This window comes from Triturus cristatus, chromosome 6, assembly GCF_964204655.1.
Source record: "Triturus cristatus chromosome 6, aTriCri1.1, whole genome shotgun sequence".
NCBI classification, from domain to species: Eukaryota; Metazoa; Chordata; class Amphibia; order Caudata; family Salamandridae; genus Triturus; species Triturus cristatus.
The window spans coordinates 1,136,878,847-1,136,905,991 of NC_140589.1; the positions used below are offsets into that span (position 1 = coordinate 1,136,878,847).

Sequence of the window (27,145 nt, forward strand, 5' to 3'; positions counted from 1 at the left end):
TTACCAACTTTGTTTAGGGAGGGGGGGAAGGGGATTAAGTACCTCCGCAAATTCAAAGAGCCTGCATGATAAGGAGAGTGCATCTCTGAGGTAGATAAAAGTTACTGGATTTGAAAAGGTTGAGGAATGAACAGAAATAAAGGTATTACCACAGGGATGCAGATCTACAAGTAGGGTCTCCGTATCAGAACTGGGGATGAGATGAGAAAGGCTGCTTAAGCAAGCTGAAAAAAATGAGATAGGTGGGCATTTAAGTAAGCATACTCCAAGGAATATCTTCGTTGAGACCAATAGTGTCCGCAGCCAAACGTAGGACCCAGCGTTGTTCAAGTCTAAAAAGTGCTTGCTTAGACATACAGGGATGGGATTCCAAAACAACCCATTGGAAAGAAGTAGGAGCATGTCATTCCAAGTGATAATGAGTCGTCATCTTGGTGTGTGTTTTAGCGCATCTGAAATTGCTTTTGTGTTCCAGCATGCGAGTCTTGACTGGACGTGTTGTCATACCTATGTATAGTAGGCCACACGGACATGTCATCATGTAGATGCAGTTAGATGAATTGCAGTTAGTGTGTTTGCAGATGGTCCAGGTAGACCCATTAGGGAAAACCAATCCTTTGCTAATCCTAGTTTGAGGACACATAGAACACGAACCACAGGGTTAGTGGCCCTTGACAGGCGGTAGATCCCACAGCATTCGTTGTGATCTGATTGTTGGTTTCTTAGATCTAGTATGTATGAGTAAATCCTTGAGATTACTGGTGCGTTTAAATGCAAACCTCGGTGGTTCTAAATCCAGATCACCGGTGTTGAGAATACCCCAATGTTTTTGTATGATGTTCCTAATCCTGTTGGAATCAGGGGTAAATGTAGTGACACAGGTAATGGACTGTTCAGGTTCTTTGATATTAGTTTCCAATAGGCTCTGTCTGTCGTTATGTCTTGCTTGTTTACGTGCCAGTGAGACTATTTGTCTAGGATATTCTCTCTTGATCAGATCATTCATAAGGGTAGCAGACTCCTTCTGGTAGTCTGTCACTGAGCTGCAGTTCCTTCTAATGCGCAAGAATTGTCCGAAGGGCAAATTCTCTCTCAATGACTTGGGGTGATGGCTACTAAAGAGGAGAAGGCTATTCCTATCTGTAGGTTTGCGATAGACTAGTAGTGATCTGTTCTCCTTCTAGACGGATACGTAGATCAAGGAAAGGAGGGTGTTGATCCAGGTACAAAATTCTGTACATCTGGCGTAATCTCCTTTCCAAAGGATCAAAATGTCATCGATGAATCTTTTCCAGAGCAGCACATTCGCCGAGTATGGATTGGTGGAATTGTGAATTTCTCTAGCTTCAAAAGCTGACATATACATGCATGCTAGACTCTGTGCAAATGTGCTGCCCATGGAAGTACCTTGGGTTTGATGGTACAGTTGTGTGTTGTACTCGAAAAAGTTTTGCGTAAGGGCCAGGCTAGCACATTCCATTATGAATGGTATTGGAGTTGTGGAAATAAGCTCATTGTTACTCAGAGCGTCCTCGATGACTTGAAGAGTGGCTTGTTGTGGTATGTTTGTATATAAAGCCTCAGCATCCAATGTTACCAAAAGGTCTATTTCCTGTGGGTGTTGGATGCCCTCAAGGAGGCGGAGGACGTCAGTAGTGTCTTGGATAAAGGAGGGAGTAGTTCTGACCAGAGGCTGAATGAAGTGGTCAACGAACTGAGACAAAGGTTCCAAGATGGACCCAATCCCTGAAACGATGGGACGTCCAGGCACTGGAGTGGTCCCTTTATGAATTTTGGGAAGGCAGTAAAAGTAGGGGTTTACTGGTTCTTTTGCTATGAGGAAGTTCGCTTCTTTTTTAGAAATCCAACCTTCTACTTCAGCTGTGAAAACCATAGAACCTATAGTTCTGGTCAGTTGAGGAGTGGGATCTTCCTTAATAGGCGTATAGTATCTTGTGTTGTTCAATTGTCTGCGACGCTCAATATCATAGTCAACTGAGGACATGATGACGGTTGCTCCACCCTTATCTGCTTGTTTGATTACAATGGTATTGTCATTGGCCAGATCACTTATGGCTAATGACTCACTGGTAGACAGATTCTTAAACGGCACTCGATTAGTAACCATATTGAGATATTTTAGGCCTGCCTTTTCTAAGGTAAGTACTTCGGGGGGACCATACTCCTAGTAGGAGTGAAGGTCGATGGTCTATGGAGGCCTGAGTCATTGACCGAAGGCGATGGGCGATCTTGGAAGAATGTGTAATCTAATCTTGCGAAACAAGCTCTGAACCTCACATGTCTCACGAAATTTGTCTGTCTTGGGTGTGGGGACATACCCCAGACCTTTCTGGAGAACTCTTTCTTCCACAGGAGTGAGAACCCTGGTGGATAGATTAATAATCAATCTCTCTTGTCCCTGGTTTGGCTCCTGGTTTCCACTGATCGTGAAGGTTGTCCTGCCATTGCACTCTTTTTTGCCCTCTTCCTCTGCCCCAGCCTCTGTCTAAAAAAGGTTGTTCGGCGCTGTGTGGGAAGAAAGGTGGAGGAGGGCCTTGATGGTACATTGGGTACTGCCAGAAGGATGGTCCCTGGTAAGGAGGCATATTATATGATGGATATAAAGGGGGTTGAAAAGGTCTCGCTTTCCTGTTATTGTTATTCCAACTCCCTGTGCTTGAGTCACTGTTGGTTGAAGACCCTCGTCTGGAAGGCCCTGAACTCTCATCTGAAGAGTAGCTTGTTGCTGTAGATGTATAGTCTGCTTTAAGATAGGGATATACCTTTTCTGTTGAAAACTTCTTTATGTCTTTTTGAAGTTTAGATATTTTTTGTTTCATAAGGTACTCCCTATTCTCGGCGAGTTCAGCATTGATCTCTGCCAGTTTAGTCTTGTATGCTGTTGTTTGGATGATGACTTTAATAGCACCCTCGGCTGTCTGAATCCTAATTAGCAAGGCATCCGCTATTCTTTTCGCGGTGTTAATGATAAGGATGAGCCAGTCCCTAGTGCATTTCCATGCTACTAGGGACCACTCTTTTTTAAATAGCGCGTCCTCTAGAAAAAGACGAGGAAAGTTGTTCACAATAAGCCCATTAGGAGCTATATTAGCTCTCAGATATTCAGTCATTATGGCACCATGAAGTGTCACTTTAAGCCACTCATGTTTCAAATTGGATATTGAAGCCCAGTCTTCTGAATGGCTACCAGAGGCAGAACTGCCATCGGGTGCCAACAGTGATGGTGTTCTAAGTATTTCCGCTGCTGCTTCATCATCGAAGCTAAGTCCTTGAAAGTTTTCCATATGGGAGGTAGGTGGTCCCAGTGGACCCGTGATTATAAAAAGTAGAATAAGTCAGAATTGAACAAAATCTACTAATGAACTGGTCCAAGGAAGCATAGTAGAACCTCTTGGTATCCTGAATTTTCCCACAGGAGTAACCCGTACAAATAATCTCAAACAAATAGAGGGATAGAGGGCTTATAAATAATAATCTTTATTATTATTCATATAGGTCCAGCATACGTGCCCAACAAGCAGTGAAAACAAAGAGGTATGCAGTTCCTAGAAGTGACGCAGAGTGTGGTGGTATAACTCGAAGGTGCCAAGGTGACAATGTGAGGGTGTTAATGTACGCAGGAGAGAAGATCACTCCTTCTGGAAAAAAAGCTAGTGTACAGAAGTGAGTTTTTTGCCATTGGTTTTTTGTAGAGTTCCATTTGTAATCCACCAGGTGTGGTGTAAATCAGCATATCAAGAAAGAGTAGTTTGTGTTGACTAAATACTGAATTTAAGGTAGTCATTTCAGTTGTTGAGCTACTGATGAAAGATGGTTATTTCTTCCGCTGTGCCCCGCCAGATGACCAATACATCATCTATATACCGCCTCCAGAGGCTGATGTTGGACCAAAACGGGTTGTGGGACGTCAGGATCAACTCTGTCTCAATGTAATAGATGTACAAATTCGCTAGACTAGGAGCGAATGTACTGCCCATTGAACTTCCGGAATCTGGAGAAATAGATCATTTTCAAATTGAAAGAAATTTTCTTTCATAGCAAGCGATGCACAACTTATGATGAATGGAATGGGTGTTATTGAATCCAGGCCTTGTGATCTTAAAAGGGATTCTATTATGGTTAGTGTTTGATCTTTAGGAATGCAGGTACACAATGATTATGCGTTAAAATATACAAGAAAGTCTGTATCTTTATCAAAATCAACTTCCTGGAGCACATTAAGGACGGCTTTGGTATCCTGTAAAATTGTTGGCATGGCCAGGACATGTGGACGGAGGGAAAATTCTACAAATTGGGAAAGGGGCTCTAATAAAGAGTCTCTTTCTGAAATAATCGGTTTCTCGGGAGGAGGTCTCTGATCTGTATGAAATTTGGGAAGAAGGTAAAAGTAGGGGGTTACTGGATCCCTATTGACCAGGAATTCCACTTCTTTGTTGGCAATCCACCCTTTTTCTTTTGCTTCAGTTACTTCTGTGATTATAGTCTTGAGGAGTTTTTTGACGGGATCAGCCTGGAGAAGCCGATAAGCGCTGCTCATTGACAGTTGTCTAAGACATTCGTCTCTGTAGGAAGTGGAGTCATTGATAACAATTGCACCACCTTTATCAGCTGGCTTTATCGTACTAGATGTATCGGTGCTGAGATTAAGGAGTGCCTCCTGTTGCTTCTTGGACAGATTCCGATAAAAAAATTGATTAGCAGAAAGCCCCAGGTTAACATCATGCATAACGGCCTTCTCAAAGGTGACCACTTCCAAAAGATTGGCATGTGGGGGTGGCATAAATGTAGATTTCTTGCAAAAAGTAGTATTGGCCAGTTGATCTGGTAATGTGATGTTCGCTTTAACAGAAAAGAAAAAGTTGAGGCAAATCTTTCTGAAGAACTGTGCTAGTTCTTGATTGATCACAAAAGGGTCACCTTGATGCGAAGGCACGAAAACGAGCCCTTTATCTGGTCTGGTTAATCCACACTGAGACGGTGTTTGCTAAAGTTTACAATCATGTTGTTTCCCTGCTTGTCCCTGGTTGTAGTGTGAGCTTGCTTATGCTCCGTGTGGTTCACAGGGATGGGAGCAGGTTCCAGTGCACATGAGTCTGTTGTCATCTTCTGCCTCTGAACAATCCTTGTCCTTGCCCTAAAAAAGATGGATTATAAAACGGTTGTGGTGGATGGTAGTGTGCCATCAGTGGTTGTGGTGGCATAGAGAAATCCCAAGGGGCAGGAGGCCACCATTGTTGCATGTAGTTATAACTGGGATTGCCACGCCATCTACCACGACCTCTGACAATCCCAGGGGCCTACTGTTGTGTTTTCGGTGTCATTTGAGATGCCATAAGTGTCATGAGCAGTTCATGGCGAGGGCGCAAGTTAGTTAGCTCACTGAATTATAATTGTCAAATTGCATATTTCTTTTTAAATGTTAAATTGTTTGGCTTTGTCACCTAAATATAACCTCATTTTAACCTTTGTTTTCTGCTGCATTACTTCAGGTTAAAAGTTTGTCTCAATGAATTCTTGTTTATGACTGACCGTGGCCTGTTCTCACAGCTTGGAAGACTATGACTTGACATTAGATTAAATCTTCATCAGTGAGCGGGATACAATGTGGGCTTTTTTGCATGAGGAGGTTGATGCATACACCATCCAGGTTTTGCCACAATAACTAGTATATTCAGCCAAAATAAGTATGGGAGGTGCTGCTCTGTGTCCTTTTGAACATCTGATTCTTTCCAGTGATCAATGTGAGTTGATATGAGGCGATGTCCGAAAGAGGGTATGCTTCGATCTTATGAATAGGTTTGTTGAATATAAAGAGCTTTGGCTGAATGACTCTTGGATTCCTAAACTGGACTACCACTCCCTAAGAAAATAATGTGCATGTTTGATTAAATCCATGTGCCAGGACAAATCTTATGGAACTAGTCATGATTGTGCATGATTGTGCAACCAGTGGCAGCATTTTGCTTTATGTAGGGTACAGGTGTGGCTGCTTTTTTAAAACATATAGATGTTGAATCTAGTGATACCTTTTAATAATGGTAAATATGTTTCAGTACATAAGCTGGTAATGCCTTCTTCAGACACAACAGTGTCTCACTAAGGGTAAAGGTTAAAGAAGTGCTTGATCATACAGCTGAACATGGTTTTGACACTTTTGAGGATTGTATGAATTATTTTATGGGACAAACAAATCTAAATGTGTCCTTTAACAACAAATAGGGTAAGATTCACCTGGCAAACATAGGCAATTAGTTTGGCAGAAAATTCTCCATGTACTTTTGACTTTCTTCCTGACGTGTGAGTTGGTGGCAGTAAAGAACTAATGTGATGTTTGATTATTGATGTTATTTACAAAAACAAAACTGTGACTTTGCCTTATGGATCTATACTCCACTCGTTTAGCTATTGAATATGAGACATTCAGATGGAAATGTCTGAACAGTAGTAGTAATGTATTTCCCTGGATATATTTCTTGTTTTACAACTTTAGGACTTTATATTGAGTTTTTAAAGGCAATTTATAATTATGACTCACTGTTTCTTCATGGGATTTATAAACCAGAAACCTTTACTAAGCATTGTGATTTCTTACTACTATCCAATTTAAAGGTATTAAATTAAATGTCCCCCAAAGAATTGAAGTGTGGTATACCTTTTTCAGGATTCAAATGTGCATCATGCTAGTCACAGGTATCTGATAGGAGCATTTAACTTATTAATCATCCTTTCCAGCATCTTTTCCTACATCTTAGCGATAACCAGTTGCTGTACATGTCATGTGTAAAGGGCATAGCATGCAATCCTTTACTGATTTTTGAATAGAGTAATTGTATTGAGATGTTGCATGTATGTGGTAGGAACTAGAATTAATTTGACTGGAGGCAGATGAGAGCATTTAGCGATATTACTAGTTATCAGAAGGATCAGTCTTTAGGTAACACCACATCACTGCGTACCGCGTTGTGGTTATGTATTTAATCTAGATTATAAGTGTTAAGGTGTGCTGGGACTTGCCGATTGTCAAATCAAGTGGGTCTTGAATGACAGTTTGCCACCGATAACATTAAAAATACAGAAATGTTTTCTTGTGTTGAGTAGGGGATCATGAAGTCCATTAATTAGGATTAGATTTAAGTAGTTCTACCGTAATGAAGCTGCTAGGTTTCCACTATGGTGAAAGTAATAGGTGATTTAATGATTTACATAATAAAGCCAGTTATTCAAGGGAGTACTATGTATAATAGATTTTTTTTAAACCCTTATTTTTCCATTTTATAACAGTACAAAGAATCAGGCAGCAAGTAGTGCTATGCATGGTGGGAGACGTACGTACAGAAACCATGTACATTTTTACACATGACATTGTTAAAAACACCAGACACAGTAGGCTCCTCAATAGAACATTGAGCCTCATCCCACTGGACATGACCCCCCTCCCCTTCAGCAAGTCCCGTTGTAGACCCCTCATCCATACTTTCCTCCCCACTATCGTCAGTGTCTTCACTTTTCAAAGAGGGCCCATTCGATATCCGAGTTAATAGATAGATCTAAGTAAATCACTGCTTTTTAGGTCGAGCCTAATCAGCGCTTGCGCTTTTAGGCGATCTGTTGTCTAAACTTTGTGGGGTCTGACCCCTCCCACATTTTGGATTGGCTTGAGCTTATGTCACTTAAAAATGGTAGGCCTGCTAATGGCTACTGGTGGGTACGTGTTCCACCTTTTCTGAAAAGTTCATGGCCACGGAGAATTGCCGCGGGAGCGAGCAGTGACGCGCGTGCTGTCTCTACATGCAATGCAGACCTGGGCGTGCAGCAGATGAGTGCTTGTAATTGTTGTCGGCAGATCTTTCAGTCTCCTCCCTCCCATTTCTCTCGTTGGTCCTTTCTTTCTTTTTTTTCTGCGTCACTGACTGTCTTCTTTCCATGACGGGGCAATGCAAAGCAGCCGATGTGTGTTTTCGTATGCTGCAAGTCTTTCTGTTTCCGAGATCCTTCCCGTGCCTCCGGCCAGCACCGTTTGACCCCTCCGAGACCTTGTTTTAATTTGTTCCTTCCTGCGAGCAGCGTGTAATATGATGTCACACATGTCAAGACTAAAAATCCGAGGTTTCCCTTGCACAACAAGGTGGTCCTGGAATCTGCTGGAATTGTTTTGGCGGAAGGACCTAGGACTGAAACAGCTCATCAGCACTCCCACCCACAGGGCAGGGCACACCCTCGTCCCCCATCTTCGCAGAAGGATCAAACATCCGTTTCAGCCACACCACCCAGCCTATCTGGACAGACCACCACTGCGTCCATTTCACTTTCAACACCACCACCGCACCCAAACCCGCCCTGCGCCCGCCTCGATGGAACTGGAGTAAGGTCACCGAGGAACACTTGAACTCCACCGTCCTCCAAAATCCCCCCAAGGCCACCACGACAGCAACTCCGCGGCCAGGGAATCCCACCACTGGGTCTCCTGCTGCTCCAGCAAGCTACCACCTCTCCGACACACCGTCAAGCAATGCCCGCCAAAGGCCGCCTGGTTCACCACCGAACTCCAAGAAGCCAGACACACCTGCAGACGTCTGGAGAAAACCTAGCGGAACCAGAAGACCACAGAAGCACGAAACAGCCACAGGATCGCCATGAAGGACTACCACCAGTGTATAAAGGACACCAAAAGAACCTTCATCAGTGACAAAGTCAAGACTAACGCATCCAACACGAAGGAGCTGTTCAACGTCATTCAGCAGTTCGCAAAACCCTCCGGCGAAGCCACTGACATCACACCCTCCCAGGAACTCTGCGACAAACTCAGCTCCTACTTCCACCGGAAGAACCAGGCCCTCTACGACAATTTCAGCGAGCCTGCAGAAGACAGCACCACACCACCCACCACCGCCGAGAAGCCGACCATCACCTCCTGGGCCACCGCGTCCGTCAAGCTCATCTCCTCAACCATGAAGAAGACACACTCAGGGGCCCCAACCGACCCCTGCCCCCCTCACATCTTCCACAGGGGCCGCCAATGCCATCGCTCCCGAACTAGGACTTATCATCAACTCCTCCCACACATCCGGCACCTGCCCGGATGACTGGAAACGTGCAGAGGTGAAACCCCTCCTCAAGAAACCAACGGCCGACCCTACTGACCTGAAGAACTACTGACCTATCTCTCTCCTCCCTTTCGCAGCCAAAGTCACCGAAAGACTCGTGAACGCCCAGCTGACAACCTTCATCGAAGAAAACTGCATCCTGGACACTTCCCAGTCCGGCTTCCGCAGCAACCACAGCACAGAGACCGCCCTCCTCGCTACCAGCGACGACATCCGCATGCTGCTCGACCAGGGACACACCGCAGCCCTCATCCTCCTAGACCTCTCCGCAGCCTTCGACACTGTCTCACATCGCACACTAACCGCCAGACTCCACAACACCGGAATACAGGGGTCCACCCTCAACTGGATTCAATCCTTTCTTTCCGGCAGAACCCAGAGGGTAAGACCCCCCCCCCCCCCCTTCCTCTCCAACTCCACTGACATCGTCTGCGGAGTACCCCAAGGATCTTCACTAAGCCAGACCCTCTTCATCATCTACATGGCCCCCATTGCCGCCATCGTCCGACATCATGGGCTTAGCATCGTATCCTACACTGACGACTCCCAACTCATCCTCTCCCTCACCAAGAACCCAGAAATCACCAGACTCCGCTTCCAGGAGGGAATGAGAAACGTAGCAGCCTGGATGAAGGACAGCTGCCTAAAGCTCAACTCCGAGAAGACCGAGGTCCTCATCCTCGGACCCTGCACCTCCGCCTGGGACAACAACTGGTGGCCCTCCGCCCTCGGGAGCTCACCCATCCCGACAGACCACGCTCGGAACCTCGACATAATCCTCGACTCATCCCTCTCCATGAACCGCCAAATCAACGCCGTGTCCTCCTCCAGCTTCAACTGCCTCCGTATTCACCAGCAGACTTGACTACGGCAACACCCTCTATGCCGGAATCAACAAAACTCTTCTACGCAAGCTCCAAACCATCTAAAACGCTGCCGCCAGGCTCGTCCTAGGGACACCGCGCCACGAACATATGACCCAGCACCTGCGAAACCTCCACTGGCTCCCCTTAGAGAAGAGGGTCACCTACAAACTCCTCACCCACGCCTACAAATCCCTCAACAACATCGGACCCAAATACCTCCACGACCGAGTATGTTTCCATGCACCCAAGAGGAACCTCCGCTCCACCGACCTTGCCCTGGCAGAGGTCCCCCGCATCCACAGAAGCAGAACGGGCGGGAGAGCTTTCTACTATATCGCGGCCAAAACCTGGAACGCGCTCCCGGTCAACATCAGACGCTCCCCAACCCTCCTCACGTTCAGGAAGGACCTCAAGACCTGGCTCTTTGATTGACCCGGAGCTGCACCCCCAGCGCCTTGAGACACTCACGCGTGAGTAGAGCGTTCTACAAACGACTGATTGATTGATTGATTGATTGATTGATTGATTGATTGAAGGAGTTCTCCGTTTGCCTTCTCTGGCTGGTGCATTCCTTGTTGGAATGTTTCCCTGCTTTTCCGGAAGCTATAAATCCTCGTTTATTGTGGTAATGCTTCCTGGTCCCTAATGCAAGCAAAGCCTCATTTGTTTCTTGAGCACGCATAGGAAAAACAAGAATGCAGTAACATTTTCACTTTCCTTATCTTTTAAACCCAATTGTGTGGTATATCTGAAAGAGGCAACTAGTTATGGATTCCTCACCTTAGAATTACCCACAGGTGTCAGACTGGATCCGGAGAATTTTTCTTCAGTAATACCCCTGCACGTCAATAGGGGACGTTGGTCGACTCCGCGTTCTTCATTGGCATCGTGGTCCCTGGAATGACATTGCGGTATCTACTTAGACACCGCCCTCATGCGCTGATGTCAGTTCTTTCTTTTTCCGTGCCAGCCAGCACAGATCCGTAGTGAGTGGTACATCGAGTCACTTTTTGACTCCGTTTTTTGCGACTTTTGTTGACACCCTTTTTTTGAGTCGATCGACTCCTGGTGCACAGAGGGATGTCACTTATGACCGGCTTCAAGGCTTGTGACTCCTGTCACAAACTGATGTCGGTCACGGACCTGCACCTCGTGTGCCTTTGGTGCCTGGAGCATGATCACGACCCAAAGTCGTGCTTCAGACTGCCGGGCCATGAATCCAAAGTCTTTGCGGAGCGGTCCCAAAAGCTTCTCAAGGCCCGGCAGTCTGCTCCGTGTCATTCAAGGTCCCGTCGAGAGGGAGTTCGTGGGACAGGTCGCGGAGCCACCACCACCACTCATCATCAAAGTCCCCTTCTTCGGGTAAGTCGAAGCACAAGAAGGCGAAGAAGGATTGTCACTATTCGTGTTCTCCCCGTCGGTCAGCTGATGCGACTCGAAACGTGGAAGGGAGTCGTCTGGCTCCGCCCGCGGAGCATGTTGGGTCGACTCCGGCCTTCCCTCCCTTTCCGGGACCCGAGCGACCCCTGCCCAGCTTCAATGCTTTTATGAAGCCTTACATTCTATCTTCGGGCAGCCCAACTCCCCCGGCGCACCCGCGGACTCGTTTGGGGGATCTAGGACTTCGATGTTGGCGGCTTCGGCTCCGGCACTGCAGGGTCCCCAAGTATCCAGGTCTGGATCGGCACCGGTCGACCTCTTGACACCTCCTCCGGCGCCAAATCCAGTGACGACACCTCGACGCTGGTTGTGTCTCCAGCCGCCGTCGACCCCAGCCTCCCCCTCAATGAGGACACAGCTCTGAACCGGAGCCGACAGCCGATAGGACTGGGAGAGGTCTGTGGACCCTCATGCACACCAGTTGGAAGAACAGTACTGGAGAGAGGAGTTGGGTGAGGCCAGTAGTCTGGACACCTCCTCCCCAGACCTCGGCATGCTATCTCCCCCTACCGTGGCTACGGAGGAGGGTGCATCTTACGCAGTGGTGTTGCGTAGGGCAGCCGCGGCCCTAAACCTCGAGCTCCCTACGATGGCGGTCAGGACTAACCTCCTGACATAGGTACTTCAACCGGCAGTGGCCTCCTAGGAGCCCCTACTGTCATTCAATGAGGCCCTTACAGACATCCTTTTGGGCACTTGGTCCCAGCCCAACACAGGTGGACAGGATGATTGCCCGACGCCATCGCCGGCCCCGGCGACCCCATTTTCCTCTCTTCCCATCCAACCCCACAGATCTTGGTAGTACAAGCTTTCACGTCCAAAGGCGCATTCCCTAACGCACCTCCTGATAGGGAATCCAAGAAGCTGGCCCACCTTGGGAAGAAGATGTTTTCTTCCTCCAGCATGAGGCTGCGGTCGGTGAAAACCGCGTGCCTATTGGGCCGTTACTCCCACTTGTGGGACACTGCTGCGCAGGTACTGCCACAGTGCCCGTAGGAGGCCCGGACCATGCTCTCCTGTGCTGTTGCCGAAGGGAGAGACTCAGCGAAGTTCACCATCTGGTGTGGGCTGGACACCGTAGACTCACTGGGCAGGACGATTTCCATGTCAGTAGCACTGAGACGCTACGACTGGTTGAGGTCCTCTGGTTTTTCAGGGGATGTCCAACCTATGCTTTTGGACAAACCCTTTGATGGCAGTCGCCTGTTTGACGACAAGGCAAGCGCTTTAAGGGTTCCAGGGCTACGGCCAGATCCTTGGGCCTCGCTTCCACCTCCTGCCTGGCGCAGTCTGCTTTGTGCCCCTTCATGGCTAAGGAAGGGGTACCCCGCCACGTTCTGCCCAGAGACACAGGCCTGTGCAAGCTGTCCAACCTCTGCACTTCCAAGGATGTGGATCCCACTGCTGTGGGTCGGGGACCAGCTGGCGGGCCAGTCCACCATCGCCCCCTCTGCAGCGGGCTCCAAACTCTCCTAGTCTGACCTTTCAGTCCCATCATCCGCCAGTGGGCAGCAGGATTCGCCATCACCTCCCCCACTGGCTCAACATCACGTCAGACAGGTGGGTCTTGCAGATAGTCCGAAGGGGCTACTCCCTCCCCTTCGAGACTACCCTTCCATCCATCCCACCTCAATTCCATCGCATGTCGGATGATCACCTGGCCCTTCTCCAACAGAAAGTTACGGCTCTCTTGGCCAAGGGAGCCATCAAGCTCGTTCCTGTCCCAGAAGTATGTCGTGGTTGTTATTCCCACTTCTTCCTGGTGCCCAAGAAGGACAAGGGCCTGCGTCCTATCTTGGATCTCAGGAACGTCAACCGCTTCTTCCGGAAGGAGAAGTTCAAGAGGTCGACTCTGGCTCAGGTCCTGTCTGCTCTCGACCCTGGAGACTGGATGGTAGCGTTGGACTTGCAGGACGGCCCACTGGCGTACCCTGCGGTTTACAGTAGACCACGAGCACTTTCAGTTTACCGTGCTCCCCTTTGGCCTTACCAGCGCCCCTCGGGTGTTCACGAAAGTGATGGCAGTCATCGCAGCTCATCTGTGCAAATCAGGGGTTCCAGTCTTCCCCTATCTCGACGACTGGCTGTTGATTGCACATCCAGACTACAGCAGACCTCCTGCATTCGCTGGGGTTCACTATCAACGCGCCGAAGTCACACCCAACTCCCTCTCAGAAGCTAATTTTCATCGGAGTAGTTCTGGACACTATGCAGTTTGGGGTCTATTCTCCCGAGCAGCAAGTCAGGGATATTCGGGCTATGATTCCGATCTTTCAGCCTTTATCCTGGGTTTCGGTCAGAATGGCCCAGAGGTTGCTGGGCCTCATGGCCTCCTGCATCCTGCTGGTGGATCATTCCAGGTGGCATATGGGGGTTCTGCAGTGGGACCTGAAGTTCCAGTGGGCACAGCATCAAGGGAATCTGTCTGATTGCGTCCAGATCTCGGAGGGCACTGCTTAACAATTTCAATGGTGGCTCAAGAACCAGTTTTGAGTCAATGGCAAATTCCTCTCCCTTCCTCAACCAGTAGGGACGAATGCATCACTTCTGGGGTGGGGCAGAAACATAGAAGAGGCGGTGATCAGAGGCCTCTGGTCTCCGTCGGAGTCCGGGCTCCACATCAACCTTCTGGAGCTTTGGGCGATTTGTCTTGCACTAAAAGCATTCCTTCTTCCTCTCCGGGGAAGAGTAGTGCCGGTGTTCACGGACAACAACACCACCGCCATGTGGTACTGCACAAACAGGGCGGGGTGGGGTCGTGGACCCTATGTCAAGAGTCTCTCCGCCTTTGAACATGGCTGGAATATCAGGGCATATCCCTGGTGGTTCAACACCTGTCAGGTTCTCTGAATGCCAGAGCTGACGAACTCAGCCGCAGGTGCATGATTCATCACGAATGGCATCTTCACTTTGGAGGTGGTGCAAGGTCTCTTTCAGCAGTGGGGAGAGCCTTGGTTCAATCTATTCGCTACCAAAGAGAACGCGCCATGTCAGCAGTTCTGCGCGTTGGAATTTCCAAGGCGGCACTCTCTAGGCAACGCTTTTCGTCGCAAGTGGAGTTGCGGACTTCTATATGCCTTTCTGCCTATACCATTTCTGCCCAGAGTGCTGAAGAAGGTCAAGTGCGACCGGGCCCAAGTCATTCTTGTGGCTCTAGATTGGGCACAAAGAGTCTGGTATCCCGAGCTGTTACACATGGCCATCAATCCTCCGATCAAACTGCCTCTTTTGTTGCAGCAGCAGGGGACGGTTCTCCACCCAAACCTTTCCAGCCTCCATCTCTTTGCATGGAGATTGAGCGGCGGCAGTTGACAGCTTTCGACATTCCTCCCGAAGTCTGTAACGTTATATTGGCAGCCAGGCGTCCCTCCACTAAAACGGTATACGCCTGCAGATGTAACAAATTTGTGGCATGGTGCACAGCAAAGGCTGAAGATCCCCTTTCCGCCCCTCTTTCTGAGGTTCTCTTGTTCCTCTTTTCTTTAGCCCAGCAGGGCTCTGCTCTGGGCACTCTTAAGGGCTATCTCTCAGCCTTTCTTAGGCTTGCTGATCAACCTTCTCTTTTCAAGTCCCCTATTGTAAATAGATTCCTTAAGGGCATTACTCATCTCTTCCCTCCTATTCCTTTAGTAATGCCTCACCTGGACTTGAACTTGGTTCTAACTTATCTTATGTGCGCTCCCTTTGAGCCGCTACATTATGTCCTCTCAGACTTTTAAGTTTGAAAACTGCCTTCTTGGTTGCCATCAACTCTGCTCGCAGGGTGAGTGAGCTTCAAGCCCTTTCTTCTAAACCTCCTTTTTTGGCTGTTAATTCGGACAAGGTTGTCCTTCGCACTAGGCCTTCTTTTCTTCCCAAAGTGGTTACCTCTTTCCACACATGACAGACCATCACTTTGCCCACCTTCTTTCCACCTCCGCACCCTTCTAAAGAGGAAGAGCGGCTCCATCGTCTGGATCCAAAACGTGCGCTTTCCTTCTATCTGGCTCGCATAAGATAATTCCAGGTGGATTACCAACTCTTTGCTGGCTACGTGGGCACCAAGAAAGGTCTGGCCGTACAAAAACGGACCATCTGTCGATGGGTCGTTCTTTGTATAAAAACCTGCTATTCCTTGGCGAAAAAGGACCCTCTAGTAGAGATGCGTGCCCATTCCAACAGGGCAACGGCAGATACCACTGCTTAGGGACGTGGAGTCCCCCTTCATGATATCTACCAGTCAGCTTTGTGGGCTTCACTGCACACGTTTACCAAACACTACAGCCTGGACAGCCAAGTCCGGAGACGCGGCTTCTTCGGCCGTTCGGTTCTCCAGGACTTTCTGGTGTGAACTTGGTTCACAAACCCATCACCGGGGTTGGTATTGCTGGGGTATCTATGCTAAGGTGAGGAATCCATAACTAATTGTCTCTTTCAGATGAACAAGTTACTTACCTTCGGTAACAATATATCTGTAAGAGACATAGATTAGTTATGGATTCCTCACCGCCCCACCCATCCTTTCCCTCCTGCGAACTGACTTATAGAGTAAGGGACTCCCTTTCAGGGCCCTAGTTTTCGTGCTCTAGTGGTCAGTGTCTTGCATAGCTCTGCGCTTCTGGCGTGGAATGTCATGTAAAGAACTGACGTCCGCGCATGACGACGGTGTCTAAGTAGATACCGTGATGTCATTCCGGGGACCACGACGCCAACGACAAATGCGAAGTCGACCGATGCCACATATCGACACACAGGTTACTGCTGAAGAAAAATTATCCGGATCCAGTCTGACGCCTGAGAGTAATTCTAAGGTGAGGAATCAATAAGTAATATGTGTCTCTTACAGATATATCGTTACCGAAGGTAAGTCACTTGTTCAACAATGTGAAAGTCCCCAATCGTCCGATTTCAGAAATATATCATTGCACTAACATTAGTTACAAGATTATGTTTCTCATTGGGGAGAGGTGAGTGCGCACCTAGAATCTGTATTCATCAGTGTGTTTTATCTCTGTACCCCTGAGAGTGTGGCTTAACGGCTAGGGCGGCTGACCCTGAAGCTAGGGAACCATGTTCGAGTCTCTGCGTTGGGCTTGAATATCCTATGATTCCGGGCAAATGACTTCATCTCCCCATGCTTTACTGTTTTTTTTTTATGAATGGGTCCGTCGGTAATGCAACTAGTACTCGTGTAAAGTGCTTTGATCCCTCTGGTTGAGTCCGCGCTGTTAAAAACTACAAAACAAAATACAGTTCTTCTTCACTGTCTTCATGACCTGGTTGCACACACTGACCTTCAGCATGCACACTCTTGCAGATCTGCTGAGTATTTTTTATAATAAAATACACATCAGCAGCTCCATAAACCCGGGTTGAACAATGTTTCCTTCTTTGGAAACCCTAGGAAGTTTTCATTGGCACTGCGCATGGGCCATTGATGTGACTTGGTGGAGGAAGGGCTAGGTACCCGCCGTCTCAGCAACTGCTGAACAGACACAATAATTTAGCGTTATCCATCCACCATTGACTCGAGGGAGCAAGTCATTCGCCCAGAGTGGGTTTGTCTACAAAAATTAAGGTACCTCACTGCTAGGTTAATAAAATTCCGTTGGATCAACAATGTGATACTACCAATGATCTAACGACAGTGTAGATAGAACACTCTTAATTGGTCCTGAAGAATTGCCAAACGATCATTCAGACACAATAGGCAAGAAACATGCTGACCTCATAGCCATTATTGGACATTATTCCTGAAGTGGGTGTCACTAGCTGGTTTTAACAGGGACCAGTGGGCTCATCCGATTAAAACTGTTACTCTGGAGTACCACTGGTCACCCTTTTTAATTTTCAACCCCTCCACACCTACACTGCACATCTGTACTCGCATATCTACACCTCTAGGCCTCTTACCCACACTGCACCAAACGGTTTGGGCCAAAAGATCCCTGACAAAGAGTCCCTCATAAGGTGCCCACCAGGCATTGCAGCACCGGCTTGACGAGAAGCATGCCCTATGATGAAGCATGACACAGTCTGGGTGTGTGCGGGCCCCCACTTCCCATATTGGGAGTCACCCTGTCTTTACCATAGGATCAGGGCACTACCTTCCTAGCCTTCTCATTTTTACTACCTCCTCTTTCCAGGAACTGCATACGCCATTTAATACCATTGATGGGAAAGCCACGGCCTGCTGCTCATCACATGTGAACCCTGGAAGACACTAGCAGACCTGACTGGGGGCTGAGACACCCTAAGACACCAATTAAGCTACACACCTGCATTCAAACACTGACTCTAGTGTCCCCCTGAAAAACCTTAGACTCCGGCTGGCAGAAAGATAGGGTAGTTCCTCAGGGATACCAACTATAGACTTCCTTGTATAGAATTCCGGACTGTCTTGTAGGTAAGTGGGTGAGAGGCTATGCTTAGCCATGAGCAGAAAAGGCCATTCAAAATTTGAAGTGCATTAGCCATTACACGCTATGAACGGATGCCTTCCCAGTCATGTGGCTCTTCCTTCCTTGGAAGCACATCGGTATGCTACAGAACCAGCACTACTTCCAGCACCACTACGATGTCCTTCTCTTTCCAGTGACCACAACGCTTCCACTGTGCCTACCAAGCTAAGACCCACGCAAAAGTCGGCTCCAAACCCAGTTTGTCTAGTGAAAAACTAGGATGTGGCATAACGGCTAGAGTTGCCCATTTTGGATTTAGGGAGTGAGTTCGAGTTTCAGCATCGGCTCAACGTCTGTGATTCTGGGAAATCACGTAATGCCCCCGTGCCTATTAAAAATGAATGGGTCCTTGAGTAATGCAACTGGTGCTCATGTAAAGCGCACCAGTACCTTTGGGTTGAGTTTGCTCTTTATAGAACTGAAGAAAAACGACAGAAGCCATTCTGAGCGACTTGGACATACCTGCCTTGTCAGCCTGAATACCCAGGATGTGTTCTGAAATGACGAGCATACAGCAGGATTGGCACAGAGACTCGCTGTAAGGACACAGGACTGAGATTTCAAACTTCCACTTTTTTGCTAAAGGATTTGACAGAGGCCCTGTTGTATGCATGTAGCGTGATGGGGTATGACCAGGCACTTCTTGTAGAATCTTAAGAAACACTGTCAGACCTTTGTTGACCTATCACCTACTGTGCATCTGTCCGTGAAGGGCCATATATCATTCATTAGGCACAAATCACTGCTCTAGTGCTCACATCTTTGGCATTGTAGGAGGACTTCTACAACTCTCTATAAGGCAACTCGCACCTTCTGAAATCAAACATGACATGCTTCAGTATGCTCCGTGACCTTGTTCTTTGTACGTACTCTGCATAAGGCTTGTTGGCATTGATTGACCTATTATGTACTGAGCAACATATCTTTTCCTGAGTGGGGACCCCTCGAATCGTTTTTGTGGGACGACTGACAGACTCCTGGCTGCATAAACTGAGTTTTGGGAGCTGCTGTCGGTTCATGGCCTGCTTGAGTCTTGGCATCCACCTTTCACCCTTTTACTTTTGGAAAAAGCCTGGACCCAGACACCAATTCGACCCTGTGAAATGGGCAGCGTTTATAATGTTGTTGCTAACACCGATCGCCCAGCCATAAAGTGATACACGTTTATGGAGAGGTCTTTATGTATGCAGAGGCAATGTACAGGAACGTACCTGATTAGCTGTGTACTATATGCAACGCACCTGTGTGATATAGCCTATGGTGAATCAATTTAATGCAGGCCAACCAAACCTCTAGAAAGCTTCTCTTTTCATCAGACAACGTGGTGGGACAAACTGGAGTGCTGGTCGCCTGCGCTTCAGACATGACCGCAATCACACACATTAAGATACTGATTGCTAAAGAGTGAACAGGACAACAGTAGTGGGGCAAGCACCCCGAGGTTGGTAAAGCCAGGACAGGAGGGACATTCAGCCTAAAGAAGGCTGACAGCACAGCGCCACAACGCACAGAAATTGGGAGATCGACGCTCAAGAGACCAACAGCACGTAGAAACTCTTACATGTTAACATAAGCGCAACTGTTCAAAGGGGATGTTGGAGAAAATGTGCCAGAGAATAAAGGCAGACTGCTATGTACATCAAGCGCTAGATTTGAAACTGAGAATGTCCACATATATTGATGTCATCTAAAAGCACGTGACGTCACTGGAGCCATTAAAGAGCCACGTCGGCATGATGACGTCAGTTCCCTTTTTTCCGCGCTGTCGACGTTAACAGTTTTTTCTGGGACTCTCCTTACTTTTGTTTGGATACATTGTATTTTTTATTGCATCTCTCTCTGTTTTGGCATGTCGGCCCCGAGGAAGTCAGGCTTTAAGCCCTGTAAAGGATGCGGGGGTCATATGTCGATTACTCACCCTCATGAGGACTGTCTTTGGTGCTTGTCGTCTGACCACGACATCGAGGGCTGTTCTTCTTGCAGGAAGATGAATCCGAAGGCTCTGAAGGAACGGGAGGCCAAGCTGTATATAGCTAAGGGAAGAAAAGAAAAAAGGGGTCATAAATGATCGAAGTCAAGATCTTCGAAGTCGCATGACTCCAAGAGAAAGCATAAGAAGAAGAAGAGGCATGCATCTCGGCGCCGATCGTCAAAAGCTGTGGCTTCGAGGTCGCCTTCTCCAGCCCATCGACGTCGAGTAAAGTACTTTGTCCCTCCTTCTCCTTCAGTGTCTCCTCAGGTGACTCTGGTTCATTCTCCATCTTACAAGGGGACTCCGGAGCATTCGCCGACGCCGAGATTTTCACCGATTCCAGAGGATGGGTCAAAACCGGCTGATGCTGAGAATCCTTCGGCTCCTGCGGCTCCGCCTGTGACTCCGGCGGCTCTGACTCCAGAGGTGCCTCGTTTGGATCCTGAACCGGCACAGTACTCACAATTTCCGACCCTGGGTTCGGATCCATCGCATTTTTTTAATGCGATATATGGCGTGTTCGCCAGGGCCTCGTACCCCTCTGGAGCACCTTCGGGTCCCATGGGTCCTATGGCTTTTAGTTTGGGTGTGCCTCACCAGTATCCTCAGGCCCCCTTTGTACCATTTATGCCGATGACGCCTTCCTGGCAGTTTCCGGCTCCGAGAATGTCGACGCCGTATGGGCACTCCCCGGCTCCATCTCCTGAACCTTCTCGGATTGGATCGGAGCCGGTTATTACAGCGGATCCTCCTTCGATGCCGCTCCCGGAGCCATCGACGCCGCCAATGCCGCAACCGAAGATGCGCTCGAGGAGAGAAGCGCAGAGGTTGTTAGAGGAGGAACAGTACCATGCTGAGGAGATGGAAGAAGGAGAAGTTTATGATACGGAGGATTTGTTTGAGGGATTGTGTGGGGCAAGTGGACTTGATACTTCCCCAGAATGGGACTTTGCTTCTCAGAAGGATCCCCCTCAAAAGAAGTTGCACCTTATCATATTGTGATAAGGAAGGCTGCTGAACTTTTGGATTTGCAGCTTCCTACAGCTGAGTATAAGCCTAATTTACTTACAGAGGTGCTTCATTCTCCTTCCTCTGTGGTTGAGCCACTTTTGCCTTTCAACGAAGCATTGACTGAGCCAATCCTTGATGTGTGGCGCAATCCACTTTCTGCTCCTGCAGTTTCAAGGTTGGTGTCCAAAAGATATAGACCTGCTCCAGGGGATACGGTGTTCCTTTCACCCCACCCCTCTCCTGAGAGCTTAGTGGTGCAGGCTTCTTGTTCCAAGCAGTCCACAGGTGCTTTACCGCAGGCTCCTGCTGACAGGGTTTCCAAGAAGTTGGAACAATCTGCAAAGAAGGTCTTTTCATTGGCTAGCGTGGCTCTGAAGTAAATGCCACTTGGGTATATATATTCATGCCCTTATGGACTCTGCGAAACAACTTCTTCCTAGATTGTCTGAGGAGGATAGGGGAAATCTGAGTGAGGTGCTGGCAGACTCTCAGGCTGCGGCTCGTCAAATCATCCAGTCTGGCCTGGACACAGCGGATTCGGTTGCCAGGGTGATGGGTTCATCCATTGCAACAAGAAGACATAAGTGGTTGAGGTCTTCTGGATTCTCTCCCGATGTACAGACTGCCCTTCTTGATCTGCCTTTTGATGGCTCTAGACTCTTTGGAGAGAAAGCTGATTCTGCTCTGCAAAGATTTAAGGACAGTAAGGCAACAGCAAAGTCTTTGGGCCTACAGACTCAGGCGAAAGATTATGGCTAGAGACAATACCGTGGCTTCGGAAAGTCTTCCTTTCGTGGTTACAGACAGCCTCAGCAGCAGCAACAAAACCCCTTGTACAAATCCTATAGAGGTAAGGGCAGAGGTTGCCTTCGTGGAGCCGGACGTCAGCCTTCTTCCTCCTCCACCTCCTCAACCCCTCCTGGTAACGCAGGAAAGCTGCCCTAGATTCGCCATCCTGGATCATGTAGGTCCCGTGGGAGGTCAGCTTACCCATTTCCTACAAGATTGGATATCAATAAATTCGGACCTTTGGGTTTTAGATCTGGTAGAAAATGGGTACGCCCTTCCCTTCAGGGAATTCCCCCCTCCTTACCCTCCTTGCCAAGGGTTTTGCACGGAGGATCATTTACTTCTCCTTCGAAAGGAGGTTCTTGCCCTGTTACAAAAAGGTGCGATAGAGGTGGTTCTGGAGCAGGAAAGGAGTCAGGGATGCTACTTCTACTATTTCCTGATTCCCAAAAAGGATGGCAGGTTACGTCCTATCCTGGACCTCAGGATCTTGAATCTGTTTCTCAAACGGGAGAGAGCCAAGATGCTCACCCTAGCGCAGGTTCTTCAGGCGCTGCAACAAGAGGACTGGATGGTGTCCATCGACTTACAGGATGTGTATTTTCACATCCCAATCCTGAAGTCGCACAGGAAGTATCTCCGGTTTACCGTTGGTTCGCAGCATTATTAGTTTGCGGTCCTTGAGTTTGGTCTTACTACTGCACCTCGAGTCTTCACCAAGGTGATGGCGGTGGTGGCTGCCCATCTCAGGAGGTCGGGGATACCGGTTTTCCTCTACCTGGATGACTGGCTTCTGAAGGCAGTGTCGCCAGAGATGGTGCGTCGTCATCTGCAGTTAAAAACTCAGTTGTTGTTCAGATTGAGTTTTTCGATAAATGTGCCCAAGTCTCCCCTGGTGCCCTCTCAGCGCAACCTGTTCATAGGGGCAGTACTGGATACCACTGTGTGTCGAAATTTTCCTCCTCAGCAAAGGATTCTCGACATTCAGGAAATTATCCCTTTATTTCACAATGGAGCGGTTGTTCCAGTTCTGAAGGTCCTACGTCTGCTTGGTCTGTTCGCCTCCTGCATTCTGTTGGTCAACCATGCACACTGGCACATGAGGGCGCTCCAGTGGTGCCTCCGCAGGCAGTGGTATCAGCACAACGGAGATCTCAGGGAGTCTGTCAGGATCTCCAGAGAAGCTGCAGCGGATCTGTCTTGTTGGAGTGTGGATGGCAATCTGTCTCAAGGAAAGCCTTTTCATCTTCCTCCATTGGTGGCCACAGTAATAACGGATGCCTCTACCCTAGGGTGGGGTGCTCATCTGGGGGAACTGGAGATCAAGGGTCTTTGGTCTCCAGAGGAAAGATTGTCTCATATCAATCTTCTGGAATTGCGGGCGATACGTTTGGCGCTCAAGGCCTTTCTCTCTTCCCTTCGCGGTCAGTCGATTTAAGTCCTGATGGACAACACTACCGCGATGTGGTATGTCAACAAGCAGGGAGAAGTAGGGTCGTACCGTCTCTGCAGGGAGGCGTTACGGCTTTGGTCCTGAGCTCAGGACCATCGGATTTGCTTGATGGCAAATTATCTGGCCGGGGTGTTGAACGTGCGTGTGGACGGTCTCAGCCGGCAGTTCTCTGCCGACCACGAGTGGAGGCTTCATCCGGAGGTAGTTCGACACATCTTCCTGGGGGACTCCTCGGGTGGACCTGTTTGCCACTCTTGAGAAAGCGCATTGCCAGTCATTCTGCAGTCTCCAGTTTCCGATGCAGGGGGCGTTGGGGGACGCGTTTCAGTTGAGTTGGAGTTCACAACTCCTTTACGCGTTTTTCCCATACCCTTGATTCCTCGGGTTCTGAGGAAGATTCGTCAAGACCGGGCCCAAGTCATATTGATCACCCCAGATTGGCCAAGAAGGGTGTGGTACACAGATCTACTTCACCTCTCATCGCACCCTCCGCTCCGTCTCCCTCTCCCTCTCAGGGTAGACCTCCTCTCGCAGGGGCAGGTTCTTCACCCCCACCTCCAGAGTCTGCACCTTCATGCCCAGAGATTGAACGGGGCAACCTGAGTTCCTTCTCTCTCCCTCCTGACATGGTGGATGTTATCTTATCAGCCAGGTGACACTCCACTAAGTCCATTTACTCCTACAGGTGGTCAAGATTTGTTAAATGGTGTGGAGAGAGATCTATTGATCCCTTAAAGGCTCATCTTTCTGATGTTCTTTGTTTTGCGTTGCATTTGGCCCAGCAGGGTTGTGCTGTGGCTACTGTTAAAGGTTATTTGTCGGCTTTATCGGCATTTCTTTGTTTGCCTCATCAGCCGTCTTTTCAAATCTCCGGTGGTTTTAAGGTTTATTAAGGGCCTTGCTAATATGTTTCCACCTACTTCCTTCATTATGCCTCAGTGGGATTTAAATCTAGTTTTAACTATCTTAATGGATTCCCCATTGGAACCTATGCATAGTTGTCCTTTGAGACTGCTGTCATTCAAAACGGTCTTCTTTGTGGCTATCACCTAAGCTAGGAGGGTGAGTGAGCTTCAGGCTTTGAGTTCTAAGCCTCCGTTTCTGACTGTTCATGCTGAAAGGATGGTTCTCAGCACCAGGGCTGCTTTTCTGCCTAAGGTGGTAACTCCTTCCATCTAGGGCAGTCCATTACCATCCCTACTTTCTATCCCCCCCTCACCCTTCCAAGGAGGAGGAAAGGCTGCACTGCTTGGATCCTAAGAGGGCGGTTAGTTTATATCTGGATAGAACAAAGGACTTGCGACAGGACGATCAGCTCTTTGTGGGCTACGTTGGACGTATGAAGAGTAAGGCGGTGCACAAGCGCACTCTATCCAGGTGGATCATCTTGTGCATCAAGATTTGCTACGCTCTGGCTGGTAAGGAGCCTCCTGACGGCATTAGAGCTCATTCCACCAGGGCTAAATCGTCTACTTCTGCCTTGTCCAGAGGTGTTCCTGTGCTGGACATCTGTAAGGCCGCATCTTGGGTCTCCCTCCACACTTTCGCGATGCATTACTGCTTAGATTCCGAAGTGAGGAGGGATGGCCATTTTGTGCACTCTGTTTTGCAGGACTTTTTGGTATAGAAGGGTGGGCACCCTCCTCCTTTAGTGGGACTGCTGTGGGATTCTGTTAATAAGGTGAGGAATCCACAGGCAGATGTATCCATCAGAAGAACAAGTTACTTACCTTCGGTGATGCTTTTTCTGGTGGGTACAGTATCTGCCTGTGGATTCCTCACTGACCCACTCGACTCCCCGTTGTCCACCCTTTTATACCTTAAAAGAGGTATTCATTAATATGTTGTTTCATATTGTCATTGTGTATTGCCTCTCTTTGCCTTTGTGTAGGCTTATAGGAAATGCTTGCTTTCTTTTTCTTTCCTTTTTCACTTTACACTGTGTGTATTTGTGTGAATACTGTGTACTATGTATGCATTGTCTATATGGTCTGTCCGCCTGTTTCGCCTCCACAGACAAAATGGGTGGAACTGACGTCATCACGCCGACGTGGCCCTCTTATGGCTCCAGTGACGTCATGCGGAGCCACATGCAGAGCCATAGCATTGTGACGATCTCGTCGGCGTGGTGAGCTAGGAAAAAGTTTCCGTAGAATGCTGGCGCAAGGGATATTCATAAGGTGAGGAATCCACAGGCAGATACTGTATCCGACAGAAAAAGCATTACCGAAGGTAAGTAACTTGTTCTTCATTATCTTCCCCTCATAGATTATGCCCTCTACTCCACCTCTCTCACTTTCCCCTGTATGTCGTGCTTCTTCACATGATCAGGGGCTGCAGGAGACACTTAGACGGCTTTTTACTTGGGCCCGCATATGATGCAGTTGAGTGATACAGAAAGTAAATAAAGTAAATAAGGCTCATTAGAGCCTGATTTAAAAAAAATTCCTAACACTGCCCTTCCAACCTTTGAGGCCGGGGGTCTGTAGGACTGTTTCAGGGGCCATGGGAGACAGGCCAGCAGTCGCATTTGAGACCCTTGGCAACCCCTAAATTTCATCCATGAGAACCGGGTGATGCCTCTGGCTTCTTAACATGTCTACTGAACTTGCCCCTTCACATCTCCTTGTTACCCTTTACAATACCAAGGGGTACACTGGATAAGATCAAACCAACAGGTGTGCCAGGTCTTGTCAGCAGTCAGGAACTTGACTATACCCTCTGAGAGGGACTGAAGTGGATACTGGAATGAAAGAGGTTTATATCCTGTTACTTGTCCTGCGCAAATAGGACATGCGCTTCTGACTGCTAGAGCCTAGTAGAGTTCTCAGCATGATGAATAACCCGACCAGTGAATTTCCTGATCCAGAAGATATTGGGTGGCTTTTTGATTCAATGTAGATTCCTGCTCTGGATACCTCATAAAATGAATTGGGCACAATTGTGCAAACCTTTATATGCAGCGGTATTGTGGGCAAGAGAACAATGCAGAAAGCACTCCATAAGGCAGTATAATGTTGGTGACTTGTCAGATGAGGAGCCCAGACTAATGGATAGCAACAAATCTAGGTTCACTCTAAATGTGATGGGGTCATGAGCATTGATGAACAATGCATGGATCCCAGAACCGTGTGTTTGGTCAACATGTTGATTCCTCTTTTAGGCTCTTGGTCCAGTTCCTACCTTCTCTAAGTTTTATGTGCGCTCAGGCACATAATCATAATTTGATATACCAACTTTACCACTAAGGCCCTGCCTGCCCTTTAGGTTTAGCCTGGTACATTACAGATACTGATTCTGTACCTGTTCTTAAACTCACCAGTATAACAGTAAAGTATCCAGTTATCAATTTAAGGATTGGCTGCTTAGATTGAATTTTAACTCCCCCAGATTAACTTTAAGGCAACACTGACAGATTTCAGGAGTGTGCATCCACTTGAGGAACCTCACTGAGGTTCTCAGATCAGACACTTCTCTGACACATACCTGTTCACTGTATCCTCTCATGCTCATCGGTCTAGCATCCACAATACCTCTCTGCCCCTGGTGTTGACTTTTCATTATCAACAACATAAAAACTAAATACCTCTGTCCGTTCTACTCAGCTGACCAAGGCTAGGCATCCCAGACCATTTATCTACCTGGCTTCTAGCACATTATCTGACCTCTGTCTCCTCTCACTAAACGTAAATTGGATGAATAATTATATTAAGTAGAAGAAAACCATTTGCCTATCTGGCCTTGAAATTGTACCGATGACTGAAGAGAAAGACTTGAACGTGAATGAAGTTGCAAGGAGAGGCTGGCTGGGTAAAGTATTGAGTGTCTTCCATACCAGATGAACATTCTGAAAACAAGTGCTAAAGAGAAGCCATTGTGTTTCACAAAATGCTCATACATTCAGTGCTAAATACATAGACAGATGAAGAGGGTCTCTTTGTATTTTCAAAAGTAAACATACAAGTCAATAAACTGGCCTTGAACTACCACCAGGGCAAGTTGGACTTTTCTGACATCCTCTCCTGAATACTTGTGGAAGTACATAGCCC

General features: G+C 48.0%; 1 protein-coding gene and 1 long non-coding RNA gene across 10 annotated transcripts in view; one reads left to right on the top strand and one right to left on the bottom strand.

The window, feature by feature from the left end:
* The window catches only part of TTC13 (tetratricopeptide repeat domain 13), a 1,316,170-nt gene that overhangs the window by 621,369 nt on the left and 667,656 nt on the right, over window positions 1–27,145 (top strand). The gene's annotated exons all lie outside the window — the stretch shown is intronic.
* The window catches only part of LOC146821100 (uncharacterized), a 58,976-nt gene that overhangs the window by 29,640 nt on the left and 2,191 nt on the right, over window positions 1–27,145 (bottom strand). For 3 of the 5 annotated variants that reach the window (XR_014963098.1, XR_014963097.1, XR_014963094.1), the window contains exon 2: window positions 19,790–19,904. The exons of the other annotated variants lie outside the window; for them this stretch is intronic. This is a non-coding gene — a long non-coding RNA (uncharacterized LOC146821100). The remainder of the gene's footprint in view (window positions 1–19,789; window positions 19,905–27,145) is intronic. 5 annotated transcript variants of the gene reach the window in all.